Raw genomic sequence first — 14,397 nt, 5'->3', positions numbered from 1 at the left:
CTCCATAAACACAGCATACACTATTATGGAGGCATCAAGAGCTTGCACAGTGGCTTATTGTGAACTGGGGTCCATGGAGTCTGTGCCATACTCGAACTCTACCATCAACTCTTGCATCTGCATCTACATCTACATCTACATCGTACTCTGCAAGCCACCGAATGGTGTGTGGGGGAAACTGAAATCTGACAAAGCCACGATATGGCCAGGAGCCCAGGAGAGGCGCTGGAAACGATGTCGTGCTTTTAGCACTCGCATCGGACAGGTGCTGCCATAGCCCATTAGTGCCAAATTTCGGCGTACTATCCAACATTGATGTCTGTGGTTATTTCACGCAGTGTTGCTTGTCTCTCAGCACTCACGACTCTACACAAACGCTGCTGCCCTCGGTCGTTGAATGAAGGTCTTTGGCCACTGCGTTGCAGTAGTGAGAGGTAATGCCTGAAATTTGGTATTCTCAGCACGGACACTGTGTATCTCGGAATATTGAATTACCTAACGATTTCCAAAATGGAATAACTTAGCTCCAACTACCATTCCGGGTTCAAAGTCTGTTAACTCCCATCGTGAAGCCATAATCACATCGGAAATCTTTACACATAAACCACTTGAGTATCGATGACAGCTCCGCCAAAACACTGCTCTTTTAAACTTCGTGTACGCGATGCTACCGTCATCTTTATATGTGCATATCACTGTCCCATGACTTTTGTAGCCTCGGTGTAACCAAAAAACGAATGACTCTTGGACAGACAGGTTGTCTTTCCCTGTTTTGGTGTGAGAAATAAGCCATAACAACCGATTACCGTGTTATGGTGTGCTACAGTACACTGTACATTCCCCACTGTCAATAATGACATTTCTTTTGGAATGCGTGCCAGAAACTGCCCTAGAATTACGGCATAACTTTTAAAACGTATGCTGGTATCCAAATTAAAAGAGAAAAATTTGTTTTGTAGTGCTCTCTTCTCGATAACAGGAAACCAATGTCGAGTGCTGAGATTGTAACCTCCCCCTCACTTATCGTCCTTAATGACAGTAAAAATTAAACCGCGTGTACCTAATGGAAATTTGGGAAAAGCAATCGTCACCGAAGTTAATCTGTCGGTAAAGAGGGAGGAAAGGGTTACATCTAAATGAAAGGAAAACTGCAAATGAAATTGGTGGAAATTAATTTTGAAAAGGGGTAAAGTTAATAAAGAAAACAAATGTGCGGTCGTTTCGTTAACAATTAACTGCCGTTAATTAGATATTTGAGATCTGGGGAAAATTACGGTCGTCAGTCCTATGGACAACTACTATAATAACCAAAAAAGAAAGGTTATTGCACATATAATTAACACTAAAAGCGTGGCAAGTGAAGGTTGACACGTGTTGTGTGAAAACTGAATGTTTGTCAGAAGTAATAAATTTTGCTATACTCTGACTTAATTTAGCAAGAGAATTAATAAAACTGGAAAAATTGAAAGTTAATTTAGTGACTGAAATTAATAGTGAGCTTCGTTTCTGAAGCACTACGAAATTCAGTAAAATAAGGTTAGTCTTGGGCTACCTCAACAATCATTTCAAAAGCTACTTGAATCTACGCAATTTAGAAATAAGAGATTTAAGTTTGAACTTGAATTAAATGATTCTGAACAATTAATAATAGTAAAATTTAGTACGTACCAAGCTGAGCTGCAGTCACAGGTAAGCTAAAATATGGTAACAAAACTCGCACTCTTAATTTGTGCTTGTGTAATCTAAATATTGTAGCCAGCTATGAATACCTTAACTGAACTTTGAAATTAAAACAGTGAAATGGAATGATATTACTTTAATTCTGGCGTTTGAATTTCAACGACACTCGTGTTCATTTCGGAAAAGGAAGGGACCCTGCTTGGTAAAGCAATTGGGACACTGAGCAACAAATGTTCATGCTAAGTTGCTGTAATTTTGTGAGGCAAATGGAACAATTTTAAAAGCTGAGGTCTGCCATACAGTTCTAAAACTTTACGTGCTTCCAGTCTTCTCCTTGTTGGTTGATTGATGGTTTGAAGACGTCGGTCGAGGAGGTGGCGACAGTCACTCATTGTCGGCCGTCGCTGTTGTAGAAGCTGGATGTTGGCGCGCCTTCTTCTCGATACGGTCACCAGGCGAAACGGGCTCTTGATGTGCGCCAGCTAATGCTTCCCGTCCGCGACACCGTGTCAGAAACTATCATAGCAAGTCGAACGCAATTACATGCTGCCAAACCCCGAAAGTGTGGCAACTACTCCACCGCCCTACTCCAGCCAGACTCTCCTCTGCCCGCGCTCTACACGGCCGATTTCACACTACCAAAGATCCTAAACACTTTGGTTCTCCACACTACCTATCGATGTAATCGTTCGATAGCATAGTTTTCCCTAAGCAATACCCAGCGTAAAAATACAAATAATATTTACAAAACAAACCGATTATACATCGACATAAATGCATAAATATATATGTACAAATAGTAAAACAATTACAATATGTAAAGACACAGAAATGTCATATCTTCAGGTAACAAAATAAGGAAAGAAATTTAAAGTACAATAGATAGAAATAAGAGGATATGCATTTCTGGCGTTACAAGATGACGATCAGCTGCGCTAGATCATTTCAGACAAGGGACGGAACTGTATGTTCTCGACTGCAGATGATCTGACGTCATCCCTTCCGACCCACTGAGTGCTACGTTGCTCACAACACCAGGTCAGTATTTTTCTTCGAAACTATGTGTAGCATAACAATCAAGCGTATAGTGTGAGGGATTTTTTAGGTGTAGTTGATGTAATGGACAGCTATGTAAGAAAATAGCTAATTCTGAATCTTTTTACGTAACATAACATACGAAACATAAAGTAAGAAATGAGTGATAAATTGTGTTACTGATGTGCAATAAGTCTAAATAAAGCAGTTACGAGACCTGTTGCAGTCCGTCTGTAACAGAAACTTAGATAATAGTGCTTTGTCTACGTCCTCGCTACTACTGGCCTTCGCTGATCAGTGAGTCGTGTGTCAGTGCCAGAAAATTAATCGAATATAATTTTGTAGATGAGACAACCAACTAGAAAAGATACTTTAAAGTTCGAATTTGAGGGAAATTTTGCACATTACAGAGCATATGAGGAGAAAAGTTCATAGCAGAATCACTCCATATTCAGGCCACGAGTGGACTACCGGGACCACCCGACCGCCGTGTCATCCTCAGAGGAGAATGCAGAGAGGAGATGTGTGGGGTCAGCGTACCGCTCTCCCGGGCGTTATGATGGTATTCTTGAGCGAAGCCGCTACTATTCGGTCGAGTAGGTCCTCAATTGGTATCGCGAGGCTGAGTACACCCCGAAAAATGGCAACAGCGCATGGCGGCTGGATGGTCACCCATCCAAGTGCCGGCCACGCCCAACAGCGCTTAACTTCGGTGATCTCACGGGAACCGGTGTATCCACTGCAGCCAGGCCGTTGCCGTAGAAGAAGCAGTAAAGCTAACTTGTAAATATGTCATCTTATTAAGTAATTGTTCGACAGAAGCTGCATTGAGGTAGTATTTTCTTCACAACGCTGGTTTCTGGCGTTGCCCATCATCGGTGGAATCTCTATTACGCTAAAGACATATATTTCTTACAATAAGTTACTTACAGTGTCTATTGAAGAATTTTAAGTATCTCTAATCAGTTGATTGTAATTCGACTTACTTTTTATGTAACGCTCTCTAGTGTATCCCAGTAAAAATATTTCGTAACGATCACGTAATAATACGATTAAATATTTTATTTACATACATATGTAATCACAATAAGGATTTTTTTTACAAAATGTATGCTGTTGTCATAGGCAATTGCTGTATATGCAAAGATTAATGGCAACTCTGATTTGCATTATCTCTGTTAGCAGAACAATGAAATTTATTTTCATTAAACTAGGGGAAAGTTCCTTAATTTGGGGAGGTTCCTCAATTTTGGAGAGGTCTGATAATTCTGTCAAGTAAATTGTGCCATCATGTGACGAAAATTGGAACTAGGGAACAAGCTCGTGACGGACCTTGGAAGCCCACGTTCTCAACAGAGCGCCATTGTATTGTGTTGTTAGAAGCAGGAAAGCATTGTTCACTTTCATGAAGGCTTTTGTTGTTGTTATAAACCTGGAAATAATTGTAAGAGGTGAGTACATGATTAAATAGTTACACTACATTAAATCTACACCACTTTACGATTTCAATGATTCAAATAGTTTCGTTGTTCACGAACTGAGAAGTGCAGTAATGGAACACGTTTTGTCAGCACGTTTGAGAAGTCTGAGATTCCTATTATGGGGCTCCAAAAATTGGATCCCAAATTGTTTGCGATAACTTTAGGTTCGTCTGTGTGTATGTTTAATCACATTTGCTTTCTATAAAATTAATTTTAGATAAAACGTACTTATATATCTGTAAACATGTTTTCGTTTTGTGTGCAGAATGGCATATGAAAGAAAGTATTTTGATAGAAAGAGTCCTAACAATAATCTACATTACTTTTGAAGATGGCACTTAGAAAACACTGGGACCCCAGACGAATGAAGGCTGCCATTTTCACTATGGGCAGCAAAGAAATGGGGAGCCATAAAGCTAAACAAAATTGGAATGCTAAGGTAACAAATGCCCTGATGAATATATGGACACCAAATTAGGAAAGAAACCAAATTTTCCTCGAGAACTGGAAGACGATTTGGAGAATTACTGCATCCAAACGAAACAACGATTCTGTGGTCTCCTAGAAAAGATGTCCGAAGACTTGATTATTAGACTGCTATAAAAGTAACATTGAAAATCCATTTTCGAAAGAAAAACCTCAAGCTAGTAAAAAATGGCTACGCAACTTCCTAAGAATGAGTCTCCAACTCTCTGTTAGGTCTCCCCAAGGGCTTTCATTCGCCAGACCTAAGGATTTCACAGATGAAGCTCTCAGCAAGCTTTTTGGCAGTTATGAGCCGGCCTTAGCGTCAGTCAAGAGCAACCCAGCCAGATTGTTTAACTGAAACGAAATTGGTATCAGAGTTGTGCAACACAAGCACGCTAAAATTGTTGCACTGAAGGAGAAAAAGCAAATTGCTACTCTACATCTTGCTGAAAGGGGTTGAAAGGTATATACGTAGGGTAAAAGTTTGTAAGATAATTTTGTATTGAACCAGAGATGGTCAAATGATTGTGTAGTTGCGTCGCTGCTCAACGGCGAGCGCTGATTCAACGTGTTATGGGTAATGTGTTAGAATAACTTTAGACAGAGAGATGTATGGAGGACTCTTTTAAGTGTAAAGACGTGTTGTATATGTGTGCTCGATTTGTACTTACTCGCTACGGGCAGTGATGATTTTTTATTTGCAAGGTACCATACTGGAAATAATTAAGGTAAGGAAAATGTTTTTGTTACCAATGCAGTGCGAGTATTCGTAAGTGATGATTATGACAATGTGTAGCACTCACCTCCAATGATTTTGTAAAGCTAATTCGTAATGTATAATCAGTTTATAGTGTGTTAATTGCGAGCACTATTAATTTTCAAAGAGTCAAAATACAAGTTTTAAAGCCAGTGCCATACTGTTACTTAACACAAGTCAATACCAGTTCCCAGATCCATTTCGTTTCCGATTAACTATTTTGCTCAAGAAGTTACTGTCTCAGTCATATTCGATTTAATTAAAATGTTTGCTAAGCAACAGCCTTGCACAAAAGCTACATGCTAACGATACAGTTCAAAGTACTAACAGAGAGAAGTGCGAAGAGCGTTACCATTGAGCAGACAGAGGTAAGAAACTTTATTATTTCAGGGATAGCATTCATTAAGCACAGGGACCATTATTTTCAAACTGATCAAATTTTGTTTTATTGCCAATTTGAAATGAATAGTGTAGCACCAAATTCAGTTTTTGTGCTGGGTAAATTCATGAGTTTTGGTTTGGTTAAAAGTTATTGAGAGTTTTCATTCTCGCAGTCAGAAAAGTTCAGTATAGGGCAAAGCGCATAAGCGACGAGATAAAATACACGTTCGCATACCATTCCCAGTCTAACAGCTGTGTTTCAGACTACTGTCAGTTACGTAATTTGAATCAAATTTCAAACGTACAGGTTTCAGGGTGCACTCGTTACTGCAGTGGCATGTATGAGACCTTTGGGGCATTCCATACCACCTCCGATCATCTTCCCGGGGAGGAATATGAAGCTGGAATTAATGGAGGATGCTCCTCTAGGTTCTATTTATACATGCCATCCTTCAGGATGGATTCAAACAGACACTTTTACACAACGGTTTGCCACTTCTAGCCCCATGTGATACCAACGAGAGATGACACTGCGGTTCTCGTGGTGGATGGACACTACACCCATGTCAGAAATACTGACGCCATTAATTTGCCTAGAGTAATCACATCTCCATCGTAAATCTCCCGTCTCATAGGACGAAATGCAGCTATTGGACGTTTAGTTTATGGGGCCACTAAAGACATTTTATGCTCAAGAGATTGAGAGCTGGATCAAGTGCCATGTTGGTCGTGTTGTAACTGTGTGCCAAAAAGCTTGTGTACGTGCAGTGACAGCAGAAATAGCAGCAAATGATTGCCGGAAGGTAGGCCAATTCCCATGCAACTATCAGAACTCCCGGCCCCATTAATTTGGTGTTGTGGAAGAACTGGCTGGTACTGCTGAGAACAGTCCATCTGCAAGTGAGGATCCACAAGAAGGAACTCCGTGGGCATCTCAAAAAAATGCCGTTGCTGAAACACTGGAATCTGAAGAAAGTGTTGTTCCTCAAACTCCAAGATCCGGATTTGTCAAGGCAATTGACATCAGCCTTCTTCCAAAAATTAAATCCAAGTAGGTTCCAGGAGATCTCGAAGTGGTTTTGTTCAGCTGATATCTCGGTCTCCTTTAAGCAAAAGTTACAGGACTCAAAACGAAAATGGCAACATCGAAGCAATTTGGTAATGCAGGACGTGATAATCTCGGAGCACAAAACCAGGCACCTGGACGTGGCAAAGCGACTGGCAAGAAACTGAGGATCATTGAATCTTCATCGGAGTCCGAAGCAGGTGAAACTGAACTGTCTGATGAAAGCGAAGAGAGCGGCGCCAATGAAGACGCGGAGTGCATCTATTGTGAAGGGCTCTTCTCAGACGAACTCAATTCGGTGCTCAAAATGCGCGAAATGGACACATACAGCAAGAGAAATGTTTATGACAGGTGTCGTTAAAGATGATGCAGATTACAAATATCTGATTACTTGGTTTGTGTACAATGATCATAAGACTTCCCATAATTAGGAACGCATTTCCAAGAGAGACAGTTTTGCAATGTTATTTCTTTTGCAGCATATCGAATTTATATGCATTGCAAGAGTAGAAATTGAACACACATCATCATTGTAAGGTGTTAAATAAAGTATATTTGGTGTTCGTGCTAACATAAATGGTTTTGTTTCTTCTATAGCCTACTTAATTTTTGTTTCTAGATCGGTCTTTTCGTTAAAATAATATCAAGATGGTTCGACGTATATGTAAAAAATTATATTTCTTCCAAGATATTCAGTAAATTGCCTTTCTGGGTTATTCGTAGGACTGACAGACATTGTGTCATGTCACTGGCTGAGTTGTTTTGTTAAGTGTGTACTAAGCGAAGACAGGTTCGTGACAGGTTCTTAGTAAAGCTAAACGCTGATTATGTAATTGGAATCCATTTGTCGATTTAAATAGTACTGTGAATATAAAAATGAAGAATTCAGAATGTTGTCACACAGTCATCTAATCATGAAGGAGAACATGTAAGTTTAAACATTGTCATGGGAATATAGGAGAAGTTAAGGTCACTCATGCAGATGTTGGGCTTGTAACAGTCAGGATGTTTGAAGTACCATTTGAAATATTCGCAGAGCAGATTAATTTAACTATAAAAGCGTATGGGACAAGTGTAATGTAGTACGCCCCCGATAGCTGAGTGGTTAGCGCGACAGACCGTCCATCCTAAGGGTCCGGGTTCGATTCCCGATTGGGTCGGAGATTTTTCTCTACTCAGGGACTAGGTGTTGTGTTATCCTAATCATCATCATTTCATCCTCATCGACACGCAAGTCGCCGAAGTGGCGTCAAATCGAAAGAATTGCACCCGGCGAACGGTCTACCCGACGGGAGGCCCTAGTCGTATATTTATTTAGTGTGATGTGATGCCGCAGAAAAGTGAATGAATTTCTGTACCCCGTTGCAAAATATGTCAGACAAATGAAAATAGATCTACAAAAGCATATAGTGTTTTATGTATATAACTATGTGGATGTTGGGCTATAATAATGCATGACGGACTATTGCACATGTGTTCAGGTTAGGTCTTAATCGGCCACGTACGCTCAGGGTATATACAGCTAAGGATTACGCAACTCTCAGTAGAAGAAGCAATCATTACGATGCAGATGTCAACTTTACCAGCGGCTTATGCAGCGGTAATTCGCACGAACACCGTAGTGGAATCAAATGTTGCGATGGACACAAGCAGTGAGACAAATGATAGTGCTCATGACACAGTAAATGAAATCATAATTACGGAAAAAATCAATCCAGATCTCATCCTTCCCCACCCCGCCCCCCGCACACACACACACACACACACACACACACACACACAAGAATAGAGATTAACTGTGACGCAGTACATGAAAAACGTAGAGAAAATGCCATACGACGTGATGAGAAAGAAATTTTTGTGCAAGATCCAAGTTTAGCTTCAGAAAATTGCGAACGTAAAGAATTCTGGGCGTCTTTAGAAGATCACAAGAAACGAAGGATAGCTCCTGTGGACGCCGACGCGAAAGCGCATATAGTACGTGAGAAGGAAAAACGGATAAGGCGTAAAATAAGCGAGAAAGCATCTGACAACCAGGATCTGACTCACCGGATCCCTTGTCCAGCGAGTACCGAGGCGAATTTGTCCGATGCGGAAGTGATTAACCAAGAGAAGTATGAAAGAAAAAATACCACACAAAAGAGGAGACAGACAGGACTAAATATCAAAGTACAAATGGAAAACAAATGTCCGAGCGCAGTTCCGCAAGAAACCGGAAAGATGAAATCGAGGAATCCCCAACAGATGTGGAGATGGAGGAGACTGTAAATCTGACAAAAGACATGTCATCGGTTCCAGAGAAGAGACAATGGAACAGAAGACACCGTCCCAATCTAATAAATAAAGAACGTGAGCCGTCACCGCGAATAACTTCAACCATGAACATACCAGAATAATTGCAATAGTGAACATGCATCACTGATCAAGAGTGCACTGCAAGTCTGCAGAATTGTGACAGTAAATATAAACAAGATCCGCAGCCAAATCATCTTGAAAAATTTCCAAGACAGCAGACATAGATCTCATTGTGTTACAAGAAGTAACAACTGCACACGATAACATTGATAGATCGAGGAAATAGCAACGAACTTGGAACGGCAATAACTATTACAGAAGGCATAATTATAAAAGATATAGAAAAATGGCCATCGCCAGAGGCGTAGCATGCATCATACACAGCACCCGGCTTATAAACATTTGCGCACCTTCCTGTACAGGTAATAGGAGACAAAGATCAGAATTATTTAAGGCGAAATAATCCCTCTCTTCATTGCATGTTATGAACTATACAGATCAGATGCTGACCTCGAAAAAGGTGGGAATGGTTTTGTATGAGAGTTCGTAACAGGCAACAACCTATTCCTTGAAATGAAGAAGTACATAGTTAAAGGCTTAAAGTTGATTGATACGTGGGGAGAACAAGGACGGTACACTGCCCAGATTCATGCACATCACCAAGCACTCAGCAAGTCGCGTTGATATAATATACACAACAGCATGCGTGAAAACTCATGTCTTGAAAACTGAAATATGCTCCACCATGAGGCATGAGGCATACACAGGGTGTTTCAGACCTTTTACGTCAAATTGAAACGGGTGATAAGAGATCCACAACCGATTATATTGAGATGGGAAACCATTGATCCGAAATGCATATTTATTGTGTTACGGAAATACGTAGCGTACACCGCATAACAACAACGTAGCTCATTGTAATTGTTCAAAGCGACAACCTCCAGTCTCAATGCATGTATTGCAACGGCGCACACAGTTCTGCCGCACTCTCGTAAAGATCCCGGGTGTCTGTTGCACACTGGACCAGGCAGCAGGTGATAAACAGTTCACAGCCATTTCCACTGTACACAACTTAGCTCACACCATGTGTTTCGTGCGACGACCGCATGCAACTCGTCGACGCATTAACTTGTCCTGCACACCTACCACTATCCCTGGTGTCACCTGACCATTGTATCAGGCAACATGTGATGTGTCCATGGTGAGGTGTGTTATTACGTACAGTGCATGACATATAGTCAGAGATGGAACGTTACTTGTCTGGAGAGTTGGGAGACATGCATTTAATGTACGTTGCGGCAGTATGCAGTGCCCGTTAAGCAGCGCGAATGTACGGAGAACGCTTTCCCAACAGAGTCATCATAAATGGAAGAAGTTTACCTCCGTGGGTACCAGCTTATGAGAAACGGGGTCGTTCAAGCCAGAGAGAGACGACCACTAAAGACATGTCCGACCACCGAACTTTGAGGAGATGGTGCTAGATCGTGTGGCCGAGCACTTAGCAATAAGCACCCGTCAACATGACCGTGTAACGCACACTGCGAAGGACACAATGGGAGAGTACTTGTGGAACAGATATTACAACACTATCATAAAAACATATGCAAGCACTGGAAACAACGTATTTTGAGCCTCGCATTCAATTCTGTCAATGGATTTTCCATGGCAGTGCTGTACAGTGTGTATTCCTCATGGATGAGGCTTCAATCACCTGCTATGGCGATTTCGGTTTGGTGGGGTTTTGACGATATTTGGTTTGTGGGGATGGCAATTTCAACAGGTATATCTGGAATGAGGATAATCCCCATGTCACACACATATGAGGCCACTAGCAACGATTATCTGTCAACCTATGGGCGGGCATAGCCCGAGATCACCCAATAGAACCATATTTGCTGCCTCCCCGTCGGATTGGAAGGAGACGTCCGGTCTCACAGCCAGGGCGATTGCGGTATCTCACTCCTCTTTCTTCCTCTGGGGCTACGTCGAGAAGTTGGTGTATGAAACCCTCTTAGAAATAGGTGAAGACCTGCTTGCTAGTGTCCAAGTTGCCTGTCTCGTGGTACAACAGACATCAGGGATCTTTGAGAGAGTGTGGCAGAACTTCATACACCGCTGCCATGCATGTATTGAGACTGCCGGTCGTAACTTTGAACATGTACTACGAGTCGCGTTGTCGTCATGTGTATGTACACAAAACAATAAATATACATTTCCGACCATTGTTTCCCTGTCTCAATGTGATCGGTTGTCGACCCACTGGCACCTGTTTTAATTTGACCCAGATACCCTTTATATAAACCTGATGCTTCCAACAATACGTAGAGTGTGCGAGAAAAATTTCTCCTTAGACAATTTCACAGTCACATGGCGGTTAAAATGTGACAAACCACCGATACGAAAATCTATGGTAAATTATTCACGCGAGAAAAATATTTATCAAAAAAAGGACAAATGAATTTTTCTGTCAGTGCTAACTGGAGAGGTAATAATTAACAATTAAGTGAAAATCAAACGAATTCAAGCCAAAATCTTAACAATATAACGGCAAGAGCTCGGAGGCTGCAAAATTAGAGCCCGACATCAAAATGCGGTGCCAGGAGAACAAACTTGAGAATGCCATGTGGTGTGCGAAAGCAAGTGCAAGAATAAAGAAACAATAAACGAGATTAAATCTACTGCTGGAATGTTACTGACAAAACAGTACGACATCAAGCAAGAAATACATAACCACCTTAAAGATTTATTTGCCAAAAGAGTTACTGACATAACGGAGCAAAATGACCTCGTAACTGAGCCGTCAGAAAGACTCGATCGGTGCGTCTGTAATGAAGTAATGAGACACCGAAAACGACATGCCAAATGACTTCCAGGAAGGAACAATAGTTTTATTTCCGAGACATCCGGCAGGGGAATCAATATCAAATTTAAGACCTCTAACAATGCTAAATTGTGACTATAAAATATTTGCACATACTGTAAATGAAAGAGTAAAATCAGTGATGAACACTATGACAGGAATCACGTCAATCAGATGTGGGCAAAGACAGAACCATTCACAAAACACTATGTCAGTACAGGGGTATCATAAGTTTGTAAAATAAAATGTGCATTGATATTGGTGGACTTCGAAAAAGCATTCGACGGAGTAAACACTCCTACCTCTACCACACTATGCGAGATACGAACTTTCCATGACGTTTTTTGACATCATAAAGAAATTCTCAAAAGCGCCACATACTAAATTATAATAAACAATCAACTTCAGCAGGCCAATCGAAATCTATAGTGCAGGAAGAGAACGATACCCGGTGTCGATGGCACTCGCTGCCATTACAATCAAGACTCTCCTTCTTAGCCCAGATAATAATAATACGTGTTCAGCGGATAGAATGCAAGACGTATGGCGATAACGTTGGGGTGGTAGATTATAAGCTCTCGCCAAAGGAATTTAAACAGATTACCAGTAATTCATGCGTAATATATGGCACACAGTTCCGATAAATCACAGAAAAATACTCACTATAGTACAAGACAACATACGTAAACACGAACTAAGGATTTTTGGCGAAATACATTGGGTGGATTTAGTGAATATCTAAATAACGTCCAAAATAAACTTTGCGATACAAGTCCTGCTACGGTCGGAAGACGTGGCCAAAAGAATTTCATCCGCTTTCGATCGCTTCGTTAGCTACAGACGTATACGAGGTGCGTTCAATAAGTGATGCAACACATTTTTTTTTTCTGAAAGCAAGTTAGTTTTATTCAGGTTCCCATACACCATATTTATTTTTATACATTTACTCGTGTCCTGATCATAGCATACATTCACTCCTGGAAATGGAAAAAAGAACACATTGACACCGGTGTGTCAGACCCACCATACTTGCTCCGGACACTGCGAGAGGGCTGTACAAGCAATGATCACACGCACGGCACACCAGGAACCGCGGCGTTGGCCGTCGAATGGCGCTAGCTGCGCAGCATTTGTGCACGGCCGCCGTCAGTGTCAGCCAGTTTGCCGTGGCATACGGAGCTCCATCGCAGTCTTTAACACTGGTAGCATGCCGCGACAGCGTGGACGTGAACCGTATGTGCAGTTGACGGACTTTGAGCGAGGGCATATAGTGGGCATGCGGGAGGCCGGGTGGACGTACCGCCGAATTGCTCAACACGTGGGGCGTGAGGTCTCCACAGTACATCGATGTTGTCGCCAGTGGTCGGCGGAAGGTGCACGTGCCCGTCGACCTGGGACCGGACCGCAGCGACGCACGGATGCACGCCAAGACCGTAGGATCCTACGCAGTGCCGTAGGGGACTGCACCGCCACTTCCCAGCAAATTAGGGACACTGTTGCTCCTGGGGTATCAGCGAGGACCATTCGCAACCGTCTCCATGAAGCTGGGCTACGGTCCCGCACACCGTTAGGCCGTCTTCCGCTCACGCCCCAACATCGTGCAGCCCGCCTCCAATGGTGTCGCGACAGGCGTGAATGGAGGGACGAATGGAGACGTGTCTTCTTCAGCGATGAGAGTCGCTTCTGCCTTGGTGCCAATGATGGACGTGTGCGTGTTTGGCGCCGTGCAGGTGAGCGCCACAATCAGGACTGCATACGACCGAGGCACACAGGGCCAACACCCGGCATCATGGTGTGGGGAGCGATCTCCTACACTGGCCGTACACCACTGGTGATCGTCGAGGGGACACTGAATAGTGCACGGTACATCCAAACCGTCATCGAACCCATCGTTCTACCATTCCTAGACCGGCAAGGGAACTTGCTGTTCCAACAGGACAATGCACGTCCGCATGTATCCCGTGCCACCCAACGTGCTCTAGAAGGTGTAAGTCAACTACCCTGGCCAGCAAGATCTCCGGATCTGTCCCCCATTGAGCATGTTTGGGACTGGATGAAGCGTCGTCTCACGCGGTCTGCACGTCCAGCACGAACGCTGGTCCAACTGAGGCGCCAGGTGGAAATGGCATGGAAGGCCGTTCCACAGGACTACATCCAGCATCTCTACGATCGTCTCCATGGGAGAATAGCAGCCTGCATTGCTGCGAAAGGTGGATATACACTGTACTAGTGCCGACATTGTGCATGCTCTGTTGCCTGTGTCTCTGTGCCTGTGGTTCTGTCAGTGTGATCATGTGATGTATCTGACCCCAGGAATGTGTCAATAAAGTTTCCCCTTCCTGGGACAATGAATTCACGGTGTTCTTATTTCAAT

This window comes from Schistocerca nitens, chromosome 2, assembly GCF_023898315.1.
Source record: "Schistocerca nitens isolate TAMUIC-IGC-003100 chromosome 2, iqSchNite1.1, whole genome shotgun sequence".
Lineage (NCBI taxonomy): Eukaryota > Metazoa > Arthropoda > Insecta > Orthoptera > Acrididae > Schistocerca > Schistocerca nitens.
This window is presented reverse-complemented; position numbering follows the sequence as displayed.